General features: G+C 35.3%; 1 pseudogene; it reads left to right on the forward strand.

The window, feature by feature from the left end:
* LOC149553898 (uncharacterized) overlaps positions 1-9089 on the forward strand; it is a 72611-nt pseudogene extending 63522 nt beyond the window's left edge.
* The last annotated feature ends 7124 nt before the right edge of the window (positions 9090-16213 follow it).

A 16213-nucleotide genomic window follows, 5' to 3' on the forward strand; every position in this document is an offset into this window, starting at 1 on the left:
TCTTTTTTTGAAAGGTTAGATTGAGCTTCTAAAATAATTGAAGTTTTTTTCCTTTTTATTTGCAATCGGAGTAGAGAATAATGTGGAAGAGTTCGTAATGTGTAATTTAATTTTTTCAATTTTCCTTTTGGCCTGATTAAATTGTAGTTTTATAACCCAAAGCACATTCCCCCAAAGGAGTTCTTGAAACCTATCTTGTTTGTTTCATCGTAATCATAAACTAGAATTTTTTTATTTATCTATCATAATTTTATATTTTTTCATAAGTTAGCTGTATGTTGTACCTCCTTCTGTTTGCAAAGCTCGTGACATAAAACTTCATTGCTTCGTGACATAATGCAGTCACACACATTAGCAATTCACTGACAATACAATTTCAATTATGATTGCAATTTATTAGTCAATGTCAATGCAAACCCACTTGAGCAATTCACTAACAATGCAACATTATGTAGGTTTGCAAGTAAAGGAGAAGCAAAGGTAATAAAGGCAACCCTTGAAAAAGATTACCTAGCTTCAAGACAACATATCAGTTAAAGGAAATTAAAAAATTTCCTCTTCAACTCTAATCTAAGGGAAAAGAAAGAGATGTTCACATCTTTGGACTCAAACTTAACTAGCTTCATGGCAACTGGTAAGTATCTTGACAACTCTTTGTTTGCAGGGGGCTAGTAAATCAGCACTGTAGAACTCACTTATTTCAAATTGCAATTTAGAATCAGCATCTTGAAGGGCTAATGTCTATCCTACTAGTAGAATCTTAATGGTCAAATTACTTATCCTAGAATCCCCATCCACACTAATTCCACGTAAATTAGAGGGATCAGAGATCTGACTATATTTTATCAGACCCAGTGTGTGAGAGTTTCCATCAACAGTCACAAATACAGGTGGAAAGCTTAATTAAATTGGCAGAAATCACATCATTCTTTGAGAACTTATAGCAGCCAATATATTACCTAGGTGATCATAATAGATTCCAACCACATCACATGTGCCCTGTCATCATCAAACCTTCTTTACACAAAAATTAAGGAGATGGCAGGTCTGTAGCATTACAAGAGCCATCCAGCAGAACACTCACTCTCAGATCTTGTAGGGAGGGCATCAAGATACTCTAAATTACCTACTGGTGGTCATGGTCCAAATCAGCAAGCATTGAGTCATCCTAACAAGTGTGCAACTTCAATACACCTGCATTATTGACCTACCTGGGCAAACTAGCAATAGCAATAGACCAAAAAATATATTAAACTTGACCATAAGTCTCATTGTGCTTAGTTTAACTTCTCCCCTTCCATGCTTGGTAATGAAGGTACACTCTGATACCACTGATGGAGGGCCACACCACCCTTACCAACTCACAACCAATAATGCAACAATATGAAGACAATTTTATTATACCTGAAAATTCAATAGCAATTACAATAACATTTTTTATAAGATCTCTCAAGATCCAATCCAAACCCAAGCTAGTCCAGATCCACACTCTGGTAGAAACCTCTAAGATCTCAACTTGTACTCGCAAGCCACCAAGCAACCTCCTTGTTTCTAAACCGCAGTCACTAGCTCTTCTCACAAACTTAATCCAAGATCCAAGTGTAAACTGCCTCACATTCGGCGCTCTGTCTACACACTCACAAGTCTATCACAATCCTGCTGTAAACTGCCTCACATTCGGCGCTCTGTCCACAGACTCAGGAATAATCACTCTTCACTTCCTCCTTCTCTTTCACACCTTGAAGCTTTCCAAGCTTTCCAAGCTTCCACTTCTCGAGCTTCTCCTCCTCAAGCTTCTACTCCTCAAGCTACTCCTTGAGCTTCCACTTGAGCTTCTCCAAGCTTGATTAGAAATGTTCATATGCCTTGCTTAAATAGGCACTTACCACCCAATACATGACTTATCCGCAACCTTCTAGAATTCCTCCACAACCTTCTACAACTTCCATAACCTTCTACAATATCCACAACCTTCTACAACTTCCAAAACTTTCTACAATATTCATAACTTTCTAGAATTCTTCTCACACACCTCGATAAATGGAATGGCAACCATTTATTTTTATTTTTTTCTATTATGCCACCTATGCACCTCGAAAATAGAAATCCCCTTTTCCTTTATTTTCTCCTTTTTCCCCTTTTTAATTTTTTTATTATTTCTCCTCTAATTTTCGTCACTTTCTCTCTCCTCCAATAAATTTTTTTTTTTTTTCAATAATTTTTTCATGAAAGATGCTCCTGCATCAGACTCCCTCGGTAGATAGAAAAGTGTGTCCCACACTTTGACGCCAAAAGAAAGATCTACCACCATCTTCATCTTCACCAAAGATTTCCACCTCAATAGGGACAACAAAACCACCATGCAAATCCTCCACATCTGCATTACTCTATCAAACACCAGAATCTCAACCATCCAATCAGCATGCTCACTCCCAGGAACAAACTGAACATAATTCTTCATCAACAAACCCTCATTCACATCAGCAACTAGTGAATCCACACCAATAGCAACAAACCCCGCATCAGCCACAACAAACTTCATATCAAAACCAACATGTAGATCTCCATCAATACATGCCAAACTCTCAACACCAGCAACCTCATTGCTCACAAAATGCTCTGCAATACATAACTCACCACCAACAGTAATCGGATCATCCACGACCAAGTGCTCTGCAACATACAAGTCATCACCAACATCAACTAGATCATCCACAACCAAATGATCTGTAGTCTCCATGTCAAACTCAACCAACTGATCATGAGAACCAATCTCCATCCCAACATCAACAAGGTTAGGAATATCTTTAGCAACAACCTCTAGTTGCTCTACAGGTTCTGCATCAGGCTCCACAAACTAATCAGCAAAACCATCCTCTTCCACCTTGACCTTCTTAGCTTGATCAGCCAATCTAGCATCCAACCGAGAAAACATCTTAGAAAAATTCCTCTCCACTATATCATGGATTTTTGCAATCATCTTAGGGTCCAATCCTCTCAGGGCCATCTCCCAAGATCTTCATAAATCCTCTGCAACAAATCCTTCCCACGCTGCTTGTGAAAACCTTGAATTGTTTGCAAGTCAGATCACAACCTGCCACCTTGCACGAACAATCAGGAACCACATCACAAGTCTAGGACCACGGATTTGCAATCCACAAGCTCTCTACGATCATGCCTCAACAAGTCCAGTCTTCCATCTCTACATCCATTAGTCCATCTGCATGTCCTCCCAAGGTCCTGGTGCAAACTGCCTCAGCTTCGGCAATCTATTTATATGCTTAAGAACCCCCACTCTGATAAACTTCACCCAACCAAGGTCTTGGAACAAACTGGATCACACTTCGGCGATCTGCTTGTACACTCAAGAACTCCTGCTCTGATACCACTAATGAAGGTACGCTCTGATACCACTGATGGAGGGCCACACCACCCTTACCAACTCATGACAAAGAATGCAACAAGATGAAGACAATTTTATTATACCTGAAAATTCAATAGCAATTACGATAACATTTTTATAAGATCTCTCAAGATCCAATCCAAACCCAAGCTAGTCCAGATCCACACTCTGGTAGAAACCTCTAAGATCTCAACTTGTGCTCGCAAGCCACCAAGCAACCTCCTTGTTTCTAAACCGCAGTCACTAGCTCTTCTCACAAACTTAATCCAAGATCCAAGTGTAAACTGCCTCACATTCGGCGCTCTGTCTACACACTCACAAGTCTATCACAATCCTGATGTAAACTGCCTCACATTCGGCGCTCTATCCACAGACTCAGGAATACTCACTCTTCACTTCCTCCTTCTCTTTCACACCTTGAAGCTTTCCAAGCTTTCCAAGCTTCCACTTCTCGAGCTTCTCCTCCTCGAGCTTCTACTCCTCAAGCTACTCCTTGAGCTTCCACTTGAGCTTCTCCAAGCTTGATTAGAAATGTTCATATGCCTTGCTTAAATAGACACTTACCACCCAATACATGACTTATCCACAACCTTCTAGAATTCCTCCACAACCTTCTACAACTTCCATAACCTTCTACAATATCCACAACCTTCTACAACTTCCAAAACTTTCTACAATATTCATAACTTTCTAGAATTCTTCTCACACACCTCGATAAATGGAATGGCAACCATTTATTTTTATTTTTTTCTATTATGCCACCTATGCACCTCGAAAATAGAAATCCCCTTTTCCTTTATTTTCTCCTTTTTCCCCTTTTTAATTTTTTTATTATTTCTCCTCTAATTTTCGTCACTTTCTCTCTCCTCCAATAAATAAATAAAAAATTTATTATTTTTTTTTCAATAATTTTTTCATGCAAGATGCTCCTACATCACTTGGAGCCACATCATTGTAACTATAATGTGCTAGGAATCTATATACACCCCTAGGCTCAAGTTTTGCCACAAAAAACCTCTCCTCTAGAAATTCTATTGTTACTGGAACAATTCTTGTAGTCAAGATAGTAATAATTTCATGAAGAGAACCCACATCATTTGTGTAATGCCTCAGAATTAACAACAATCTGTAAATTAGATCACTACACAAGAAATACACTCTTGGAGTGCGCAACCTACATTGGCTACAAGAGTATGAAGATCCTCTATACTTAATTTTCTCTATGTTGTACGCTATTGCTTGATCTACCTTCCTACTTCCAACAGTGCAATATCTTCAGAAGATCGCTTGAGATTGCAAATGGTACCCAACCATCCTTTGGCACTTTGTTCAGCATTGCTAATAGATAGATTCCCTCTAAAACCAAATACAATAAAGAAAGGGAAAATGTATAGAACATGAAAGTTCTAAACTACTAGCATCACCAAGATAACTAGACATGTTGTAATTAACATGACTCTAGTGATAGTGAATCCATAGGCATTTCTGATTTTGGATTTCCCTTAAATTCTGACCACAATAGCAAGACAAATAACCATGAGGACATAGCTATCTTCTGGAGAGAAATTTGGCCCTCATGTTTCTTTTATTTATGTAACATTTTCACTAGACGGAAACAACCAAGAGCCATTGATTTTTTTATGATTGAGAAACTTGCTAGGATCAATGGTTCGTTGGATAGAATTACCGATAATTTTGCAATAATGAACTTGGGCCAGTACACTGCACTTGAGATTGTAGCACAAAATGTATTTTTCATATCTCTAGGATTCTTGATCAAGTAAGTTTCTTGTCCAGTGTAAGTACTAATCACAACAGGGTATACCAAAGAAGTGAAATCATTTTGAATGTATCTCTTATGAAAGTGGCCCAAATTAGAAAACATCACCTCAACACCTATTATACAAGATTGAATGCCAAAGCCAAGTTTTTGACAGATTTCATGCTGTTTGTATCCTTCAATCATGTGAACAGTCATTAGTTCTGAAATTTCTTTGTAAATAGGGGTTAGTAATATGTGTTAGCTTTGTTTTTCATAGGTTTTGATTGCATTTTATTGAGCCTAATATGTATTTTCTTCAAGGTCATTGAATGCTACTAGTTTTCCTTCATAACTTGGCAATTTTTACAAAATACAATCTATCTCTATTTTTGACAGCTGAAAATTGATGAAACCTTGGGGAAAAGAAGTAGACTTGTTGTACTTTATAATGCAAAAGGTTGGAGCTAAAAACATTCAGTTTGTGAATTTTACCAACAAGCCCTAGGCGGGTTGACAGTGAATCCAGCTAGAAATGAATGGCAAAATAAGCCTGGTAAATGCATAGGAAGGAAGATTGTGACATCATTTCTTTTGGAGATGAAAGAGCAACAAATGGAGGCCCATACACAATGCCTTTATCCCTAAGATTTTTTCTAAAGCGAAAGTTTGTGGTAAATATTGTCCATAATTACTAGCAGACATAAGGATACTGTTATTGATATGAAGATTGAAGTGTAAACCAAATTAGGGTTTGTAATTAAATGATTAAGGAGGAAACTATTTTATTTGTAAATGAAATCATTAGAAATTATAGGTACAGAAGATGGAGTTTCCTCTCATCTATGAATCCATCACATTTTATTGCACACATTATTTGCATGATGTGTTTTCTAATATTAAATAAGGATCCAATTATTTTTGTAGATAAATTTGGTAATTTTTTAGCATCTATAACCATACACTTGGATACATTAGATCTCACCAATAATTTGGTCAAGGTTATATTTGAATCGATGATACCTTCTCTTATAAGGATCTTGATTTAACTATAGGTTACTGTGCCCTGGATTGCAGTTGGTATGGTAGGTTTCCATAGAGAGTCCTTTCTGCACCATCTTGCATTACTATGTTGTAGAAATTAGACATTACCTTTTTCCCCAGAAGAACACAAGCACATTTTTCATTCATTTGAATATTGAATATTTGAGAAAAGCTTGCACAATAAAGTTAAAAAAATGCTCAACAATATAAGATGGTTGGAAAGAAAAGAATTTTTTAGCGGTTTAACAGCAGCAATTTCAATTTTTAGGGTCTGGTATCAAAACAATGTAAATGAGAGGAAACTTAAATACAAATGTATACCAACCATTGATTAAGTTTTCAAACTACATCTCTAAGCAGTCATCATTGAATTTGACCTATTCCGTTTACATCTGGCAAATATGAAAAGAACTAGAAAATTGCTTTTTTTTTGCAGATTTGTGGTGCTATTTACCATAAGATAAGTTGGCAAATTTTTTTGATTCCCACTGAGAAAACTGTGAATTTCTTCCACTGATTTGATCCATGAGTCTCTGGCAGGAAAAATCACACCTCATGCAAGAACTTTATGTGTTTGTAAACTATGGACCTAAATTGATATAGCTCTGTTCAAACAATCTTAGCTTCTAATCTAAACTTTTGTTCTGTACTCAATAAACTGGCTGTATGGTAGTACGTTTTTTGATTAGCACTCATAGCTTTTACCACTAGATCATTAGATGTGCTAATAATTTATTTTGAGTATTTTGTTAAATTTTATATCAATTTTTTGCTAGTGTCTTGTTGAAGAATATGGCTTATCCTAGTTTCTCAGAGATAATTACAAGAAAGGACTGATTAAGAAATAATTGTGTACAATATATTGAATTACCATTTTGGTCTTTCATTGTGCTATGATTCCAATCATTGATCAAGAATATTTCTTACATTCATGCTAGTGATTAAGATTTTTCTATCATATATTTGGAACCTAAATGGTAATAGTACTAAATGAATGTTTAATTTTACTATTTAATAGGTATAAACATGGTATATGTCCAAATGGAGCTGATTGTTGATATAGGCACCAAAAGATGCTTCGTCCACCTCCTCCTATAGAAGAAGTTTTCCAAAAACTTCAGCAGTGGGCGATAGTGACAAATGGTTCCTACCCAAACAGATATCCTCAGCACAGGCAAAACAATTATTATCATCAAGCAAAAAAGGGCCAGCCTTCACCTAGTGCTTCTCAAAGACTACTAGGAAGTTCACCTTCAGGTGACAAGTCCAAGAATCAGCAACAGAAAAGGTCACAACGTGTACCACAATATCAGACAAATTAGAGTCAAGGCTAGCCAGTGAACCCTTCAGCAAATGGATTCTCAAATCAATCGAATGTTGTATCTGTTGTGTTGCCACTGCCATAAGGAATTTCTAGGTTCATTGACATGACTCAATGCATGGTTGTTCTTCTATGGGACTATTTTATTGAAATTTAATTCCTAAGTCTATGATGTATGCGTACTTAATTATTTTTTGCCTTTCCTCAAGTGATGTTGGGGGTGTGCCATTGGAATTGGCTGTTAGAATTATATTGGTGCTCGATGTATACATTTCAGCTTCAAAAGTTCTTATATGTACCAATTTCATTTTCTGTGCTTCATTTAAATGTACATGGATACCAATCAATACGAAGATATTGTAAATTTTTTTGTTGGAGCATTATAAGCTTTTCCTTGTAAATAATAGTTATATAGCTACCGAATCTTATGTCTGTGAAACTTTTGAGTAATTTAGTCTATTCCAGGAAGTTTTATTATCAGAGCAACAGAGTTGATTGCAACTCATTCTACCATATTGAGAATAAGTGTGGGCATTAGGTTCTTTCTGTTGTAACCCGTAAGCTTGCCTTTAGTCTGGAGAGATTTCCATTCTATATACATTTGATCACATTATTACATTGAATTTCCTTTTGATAAAGGATTATTTTATAAAGATAGAACAGACGATGTATTGTCTGCAATTGGGTGGTGTGGGTGGTGAAAAATCATTCTGCTTTTAGAAGCTCTCATATAATTCTCTTAAATATTGGTTATTTTGAGGCAACATTAATTATTATTTTTTATTAAGACTATATTGATTATTGTTATAGCAAGCATTTCATACTATTTATTAATGGGTGTAACATTGTGATTATATCATGCAGCCATGGCTAAGTATGTCTTCTGTTTATTATGAGTAGTAGCGAAGATATCTATTTTATGCTTCTTTTATGTTCCTTTGTGTCCTCAAATGTATTAAAAATAACTGAGGGCACTCTTAAGTATACTTCATAGGTCTTCTCTAGTGCATTGGTTTTTATTTGAGCTAGTATCAGTAATAGATAGCTTCATAATTGTTACTTATATTATGACTTATTGACATTGGTGGCCAAAAGCATTGGAGGATACAACAAAGATCTTTGTAAAGCCACAAAACCCTTATTATTGGGAAATGTGTTGTACAGGCAGTATCAAAGGTCCAAACCACCAAAACCCTTTTCAAAATCCAAATGGGTATCCTAAATTGTTGTTTGTCTTGTAGGTTGTTAAGAAAGTTTGCAAGATAATGATCAAAAACCTACATAGGAGGGCTAATTACAAAAAGGGCTACAAAGAAGTATATAGCTAATTTGGAAAGTGATTGGAAAAAGGAGTTTGGAATTGTTTTTGGTTTGGAATCTTTTTGTTGGCATTTATCTAGGAAGAAAGAATGGTGATAGAACTGCTTTCAGAGCTTTTTGAAAAGAAAGTACACGAGGAAGAGCTTGTGCAGAATGGATCAAAGAAACAAGAAGCTTCACATCCAGAACATGATTTACTAAAAGATTTGGCACATTTTATGGCTAAAAATAAAGTTGAATAGTCAACTTGGTGAGCCAACCAAGTGAGCTGACATGGTGAGTGGGCTTAGAGAAGCAACTCAATGGGGAAACTAGGCAAGCACACATAACGAGCCAACTTGCCAAGGCAAGGAGGTAAAACCACTGGGTGAGTTGACTTGGTGAGTTGACTTAAAGAGTCAATTCGTTGAGGTGATTGGGTGGGGGTGACTTGGTAAGTTGACCTAGGGGGCAGAATTGGTGAGCAAACATAAAGAGTCGACTTGGTGAGCATATTTGAATTGTCGGCTTGGCGAGCTGACCAGGGGAGTCGGCCTAGCAAGCTGACATGGTGAGTCGACTTAAAGTGGCGAGTTGGTGGGGCAAGTGGGGGTGACTTGGTGAGCTGACCTAGAGAGTTGGCCTAGGGGGCAGACTTGGTGAGCGAACTTAGAGAGTTGACTTGGTAAGCGTACTTCAATTATCAACTTGGCAAGCTGACTTGGGGAGCTAGCCTGACGATCTAACATGGTGAGTGAGCTTAAAGTGGCAACTTGGTGGGGCAAGTTGGCAAGCCGACTTAGCGAGGCCACTTAGAGATGCGACATGGCGAGCTAACATAGTGAACAAGCTTGATGAGTGGACCTAAAGACTGACCTTGATGAGGCACTTTGGTGGGGTGACTTGATGATCAAACTCAAAGAGTCAACTTGGCGAGTATACTTGAACAGTTGACTTGGTGGGGCAAGTTGGCGAGCTGACTTAGCGAGTCCACTTGGTGAGGCGACTTGGTACGATGACCTGGCAAGCTGACTTGGTGAGCAGACTTAAAGACTAACCTTGATGAGGTGTTTTGGTGGGGTGACTTGATGAGAAAACTTAAAGAGTCAACTTTGTGAGCGTACTCGAATAATCAACTTGGTGACATGACTTGGTGGGCTAGCTTGGTGAGCTAACCTAGCATGTGTACTTGAAAAATAGACTTGGTGAGTTGATTGAAAGAGTCAACTCACTGAGTTGACTGGGTGGGAGTGACTTGGCAAGCTGACCTGGAGAGTGACTAAAGTTAAGAGCCTCTATTATTGAATTCTCTTCTCTATCACCCATATTCATTTCCTTTGCTATTCATACTTCACATGGGAGTCTTTTTATATGATGATCTATTGTCAATCATGTCCATTCACTACCAAAAAATTCATATTCTACAAATTCAAGATGCTAGAACTTTTGTGGATGTGTAGGCCATTGGAACATACTGTAGGGAGGATGATGAACTTATTCTCAACTGTCAGACTCAGGAAAGTGATACAAATTGTAGAATCTTAACATATGGTTGTTCAAATTCTATATCTCCTAAATGATTTCCTTTTAGTGTATAACTTGTTGTGCATAGTTGCCAAGTTTTCTTATTGTATTGGGCATATTAATGAAGAAGCATATTAGTTACTGTCGATATTTTTCAGGCATTTTATAAAACAATTCACATGCCTTGCGTCTGATATAAGATTTTGCATGCATCCTGCACTCTCTCATCCGGCTGATGATGGATTACGGAGAGTGATCTGAAATGATGACACTAAAAAACACATAATCAAATCCAAAATGAACTTGCATTACAAATGGATTGTGGAAATATGATATTGTTGATTTTGTGTGCATGTCTATAATCAACAATATCATATTTCCACAATCCATTTGTAATGCAAGTTCATTTTGGATTTGATTGTGTGTTTTTTAGCGTCATCGTTTTAGATCACTCTCAGTAATCCATCATCAGCCAGATGAGAGAGTGCAGGATGCATGCAAAATCTCATATCATATGCAAGGCATGTGAATTGTTTTATAGAATGCCTAAAAAAAAATTTACACCCAAGCATTAGTAGAAATTTCTACCTTCAATGGTCAAAATTTTTGACCTTTATTGGTCAAAATTTCTACCTTCAATGGTCAAAATTTTTGACCTTCATTGGTCAAAATTTCCACCTTCAATGGTCAAAATTTTTTACCTTCATTGGTCGAAATTTCTACCTTTCTTGGTCAAGATTTTCTACCTTCTTTGGTCAAAATTTCTACCTTTATTGGTTGAAAATTTCTTTCTTGTTTGGTCAAAATTTTGACCAATTCCTGACAAAACTTGCACAATGGCTATGGAAGTTTTTCGACCAAAGTATTGGTCAAAATTTTGATCGAAAAATTTCTGACCAATGGGTTGGTAGACTTTGGTCAAATTTTGGTCGAAAAGTGGGTCAAAATTTTGACCAATAATGGTCAAAAAATGGTCTCAGATGTACTAGTGTACTCTGTCTATTTTGGTCTACTGTGTGCTTGTGTTGAGTTCTTTAGTTCTTGAGTGAATTCTAGCCCAAGCCAAATTCTTACAATGAGTATACATGCTTCCTTGTTATTTTGAGTTGAATGTATTATTTCTTGGGTGATGATAATCCCATCTAAGATAGATTTCTTAGAGTATTTAGAATAACTAATGAGGGGAGGGTGAATCAATTATCCAAGGTCCAAATGTACCAATTGAACAAACAAACACTTAAATAATTTCAGATTGTATAATTCCATTGCTCTGTCTCTACTATAAATTGTTTGCAACATTAGCTAGTTGTCCACTTTTCTAAAATAACAGACTTGTTGAATGTAAACTTTAATCACTAAAACATCATAATAACATCCACATAAGTTTGACACTAGGATTTAATGTAGAAACTCAATTTGGGAAAAACCACCAGCAACATGTCAACAATTTTAACTTTTTTGAAGTGAGTCATGTTAGGAGTCAACCCTGTTAAAGGTTACAATACACACACTATTAAATGTGACCTTGCTAAAGGATTTAATCACCTTATTAGGAGTGGCCTTGTTAGAGGACTTTAGAACGTTCAATTAGAATGTGACCTGGTTAAAGGATTTGTATAGACTATTAAGTCCTTATGATTTTTAGGTCAACCATGATTAAAGGATTTGAAATACTATTCACAATGGTTAGAAAGTAACAACAAGTTTAATCTATTAAGTAAAATTCACTTTGCATATACAAGTCTCTATTCAGCTGCCATGTACTGACTCACTGTCTGACCTCCATTGTGATCTCAAACTTAGATTCTCTTGGAAACCCTTCAAACAATCACCCTTCACTTCTTCTCAACTCAATTAATCCTTCTGCATAGATTCTTTAGTGAACAACATCAGTAACAAATCCAACTCTCGGGAACTCCTTCACACACATATAGCATTTATGTACTCTTACACTTTACACACCTTACAGAAAGAAGCCTCTATACCTCCTTAAATAGTTAATTCTAATCTTTTATCGCTTAATCAACATAATAGATCTTAGGGTTCTTGATTCAATCCACCAAATTTAGTGAATCTGGTCGACAATATATTTGTCTGATTGACATTATGTTTGTTTGAATCTTTTACAATAACTGGGGGGGGTGAATCAATTATCCAATGTCCAGATGTACAATTAAAACTTTTTACAGCTTAGTGAACCCACATCCATAAAATATTTTCATCATATATGGATCCATTAGATTATGCAATCACTCAAACTTGTAGGATACTGTCAAATCAACTTTGTAAAAATGTAAACACGAAACATAATAGATTTAATAACACATTTGACACTATGATTTAACATGGAAACCCAATTTGGGAAAAACCACCAGTAACATGCTACTCATTCTTACTCTTCTAAAGTGATTCCCTATGAAAGGCCAACCCTGTTAAAGGTTATAATGAACACCATTAAATGTGACCTAGTTAAAGGATTTCAATCACCCTGTTAGGGGTGAGCCTTTTTAGAGGACTTTAGATCATTCACTTGGAATGTCACCCAGTTGAAGGATTTATAAATGACTACTAGGTCAATCTTAATCCAAAGGATTTACCCTATACTAGTATAATGATTAGAAAGTAGAAATAAGGCTTGATTTGATAACAATTTACAACTCCATTTGTAGATTATAGATCTTTGTTTCAGTCCTTTATTCTACTTGGCTTTCACACACTTCAACTTTGATAGCTTGTTCACCCTTCAAGCATCCATACCCTTAAGCCTTCGTGCTTTGTTTGTCAATGCAATCTCTTCTCTTAGTTCGTTGAATGAAGCAATACATTAGACTCCTTGTCTTCCTTAGGATCTCGCATGTGACAACCTTTGCTTCTAAAAAACCATCTCTATAAATAGAGAATTAAGAATTATTTTTTTCATTCATCCTCCATTGTCCATGTAATGGTTAGGTTGGATTAGGTAGGATTCAATGAATCTACCCCTCATTTCATTTAATTCCCTTCTAAAAACTTCTTCTTCAATACTCTTTAAATTCACCTCAAAATGGTTCATCTTGAATTCTGTTCCACCAACTCATCAAGCTTATCTTCCACACAGTCTACACAATCCAAGAAATCAAACTTTTTAGCTCAAATTTATCAAATTCACAATCTTTCTCATAATGATGACACTCAGAATTAATTGGCTTCTAATGCTCAACACATGCCATGTTACTCAACATCCTCTATCAAAACACTTGACATGAACTAAAGTTCACTAGTGCTTGACATCAACTAAACTTTACTTGGCTTACATTGTTTCACTTGGCTTATACTAAAATTGAGTTTTCTCGACTCGAATTGATTTTCTACTCGACTTACACTAACTTCACTTGGCACCTACCGTGCAGATTGTTAAGCTTGGCAAACATAATTTGTTTAACTTGTTCTTCTGAACTTAATCAGTGTAACCATCCTTTGCAACCTTAAGTAGATTATCAATGCACTATAATACCATTGTCTTAACTGATCCTTGTACTTCTTTTTCATATCATAACTCAACCTTGCCTTTAGGCGCTATTGTTACCTCATTTGATCAAATCCTCTTCATCAATCAAACAAATGATATTACTTAAATCATACAAGCAATTTTCTTACCAGCAAGTAACATGTTTGACATTAATGAAAAAATAATGATTCAAACACATATTCATTCTTGTATCAATCTATTTTCAACAATTCTTATATCTTCTTTTCTAGAAACTTCTCCTTGAATTCATCTCTTAGGTCAAATACCTAATCCTCTCCTTGACTTAAATGATCCAACTCATCAATCTTTATCTTCAACATGATTTCCATATCCCAAGAAATCAACTTAATCAACTAGAAATTATGATTCCTCATAAATAGTTAAAATGTTGTTCCTTGACCAACACTATGTTCTAACACTCAGTCATCACTGGGTTAATCAATCTCTATAAAAATTCTTGCTCAGCACATGCATTGTCACTTGGTTGATACTAGTGCTTGGTCAACACTAAAATTTCTTAGCACTTATTGGGCTTGGTTGACACTAGCATTACTCAACATGTTCATCAAAATTTTTTAGTCTTTTACTCTATTACTTAGTTAAGCCTACACATTTGATCTATCTTTGTTCACACTTTCAAGACTTGAACATTGTTGTCTTCTCCTCTTGCAACATGATTTAGACAATCACTTTATCTTGTCAAAGTCCAACTAATTAGATGTCCATTTGTAGTTTCCTCTTCATAACTCAACTTATCCTCTAGATGCTTTTTTCATGAACAACTTCTCAAATCCACTTCATAAATCAAATAGATATGATATTTGGACTAGAAAGAAAACTATCTCACCAATAGATTTGACATCAGTGACAATATAAAAAATGTTTCAATTGTAGTTTCCAACAATTTTTTTACAATAAAACATGTTTTTTCTTCTGATATTAGTTTAGGGAGAACAATTTTAAGTTCATTGACTAATGCTTTTGATAAAATTTTGTATATTGTGTTACACTATGCTATCAGTCAAAAGTCTCTAGGTTCCTCATGGTTTGATTTTTTTAAAAATTAGTGTTAAAAAGGTATTATTAATCTTAGTCAAGAGCGATCTTCTATTTATGGAGGCTTTTATTTCTTTCCAAACGTCAAACCCTATAATATCCCAACACTTTTGAAAGAAAAAGACTCAAAATCCATCTAGGCTCGGTGATTTATCTAGATTAAGGCTGAATAGTGTTTTTTTATTTCCTGTATTAAGAAGGGTTTATTTAATGATTCATTATCCCCAATTGTGATAAGTTTAGGGATAATGTTTACCATAATTTTTTGTGTAGTCCAGTTAGAGCTATCAAAATTGTTTAGGATGTTCTTCTAAAACTCACAAAAACCTTAGCTATTTTAGTTGGCTCTTCTTCCAAGTTTTCGTCATTATTTTTTATTTTAGAGATAATGTCAATATTTATATTATTAATAATGATATTATGGAAAAACTTTTGTATTATGATCCTCCTTGGCTAGCCATGTTTCTCTCCACTTTTATTTCCAAAAAATTCTTCTTTTGCTAATACGTTTTCTTGTTTGGCTAATAACTCCTTTCTTTTATGTATTTTTCATTCTCCATTCCTTTTTTGAATATTTATTCATTAAATTTATTTAGTTCTTCTTCATTATATAATTTATCTTTGAATATATTATTGAAGTGGTCTTTATTTCATTTAAGAATGTCTTCTTTAAGCAGTTTTAGTTTGGAGACAAAACAATACATTTTGAATCTCTGGAATGTACTTTCTTGCCACCATTGTTTGATATTATTCATAAAGTTGTGGTACAAAAACCGCATTTTTTATAGTTGAATGGATTTCTTGACATCTTTTGGGCTTCTTCAAATTTTATTCTAACTATGAAGTGGTTTGAACTAGCATTTGGCAAAATTGTTGAATGAAATGCTAAATTCAAAGTGTTTAGATCCCCTTTAATATGAATCTACCTAATCTTTCTACAATGTGACAAAAGCCAAATCTCCTATAGTTCCAAGTATATATTTTATTTCTTTGTGGGTTATCCATTAGGCTATTCCTTTCAAACCATTCTCTAAAATCTATTATGACCCACGATATTGTTTGAGATCCCCCATACTTTTTGTCTAGGTTGAGGATTGCTTTGAAGTCCGCATAGATACAAAAATTATATATTTATTTGGCTTCCATAAATGTGTTGATTTCATTCTAGATCTCTTTCTTATCTGCAGTTTGAATGGGTCCATATACATTAATGAGAATTAACTGGATATTATGTCTTAAAATTTTGACTCTTCCCCCCATCCAATTATTGTTTGAGACTATTTTGATGAATTTTTTTAG

The sequence above is a fragment of the Cupressus sempervirens genome, chromosome 6 (assembly GCF_028749045.1).
Source record: "Cupressus sempervirens isolate cs-2001-9-10 chromosome 6, ASM2874904v1, whole genome shotgun sequence".
NCBI classification, from domain to species: Eukaryota; Viridiplantae; Streptophyta; class Pinopsida; order Cupressales; family Cupressaceae; genus Cupressus; species Cupressus sempervirens.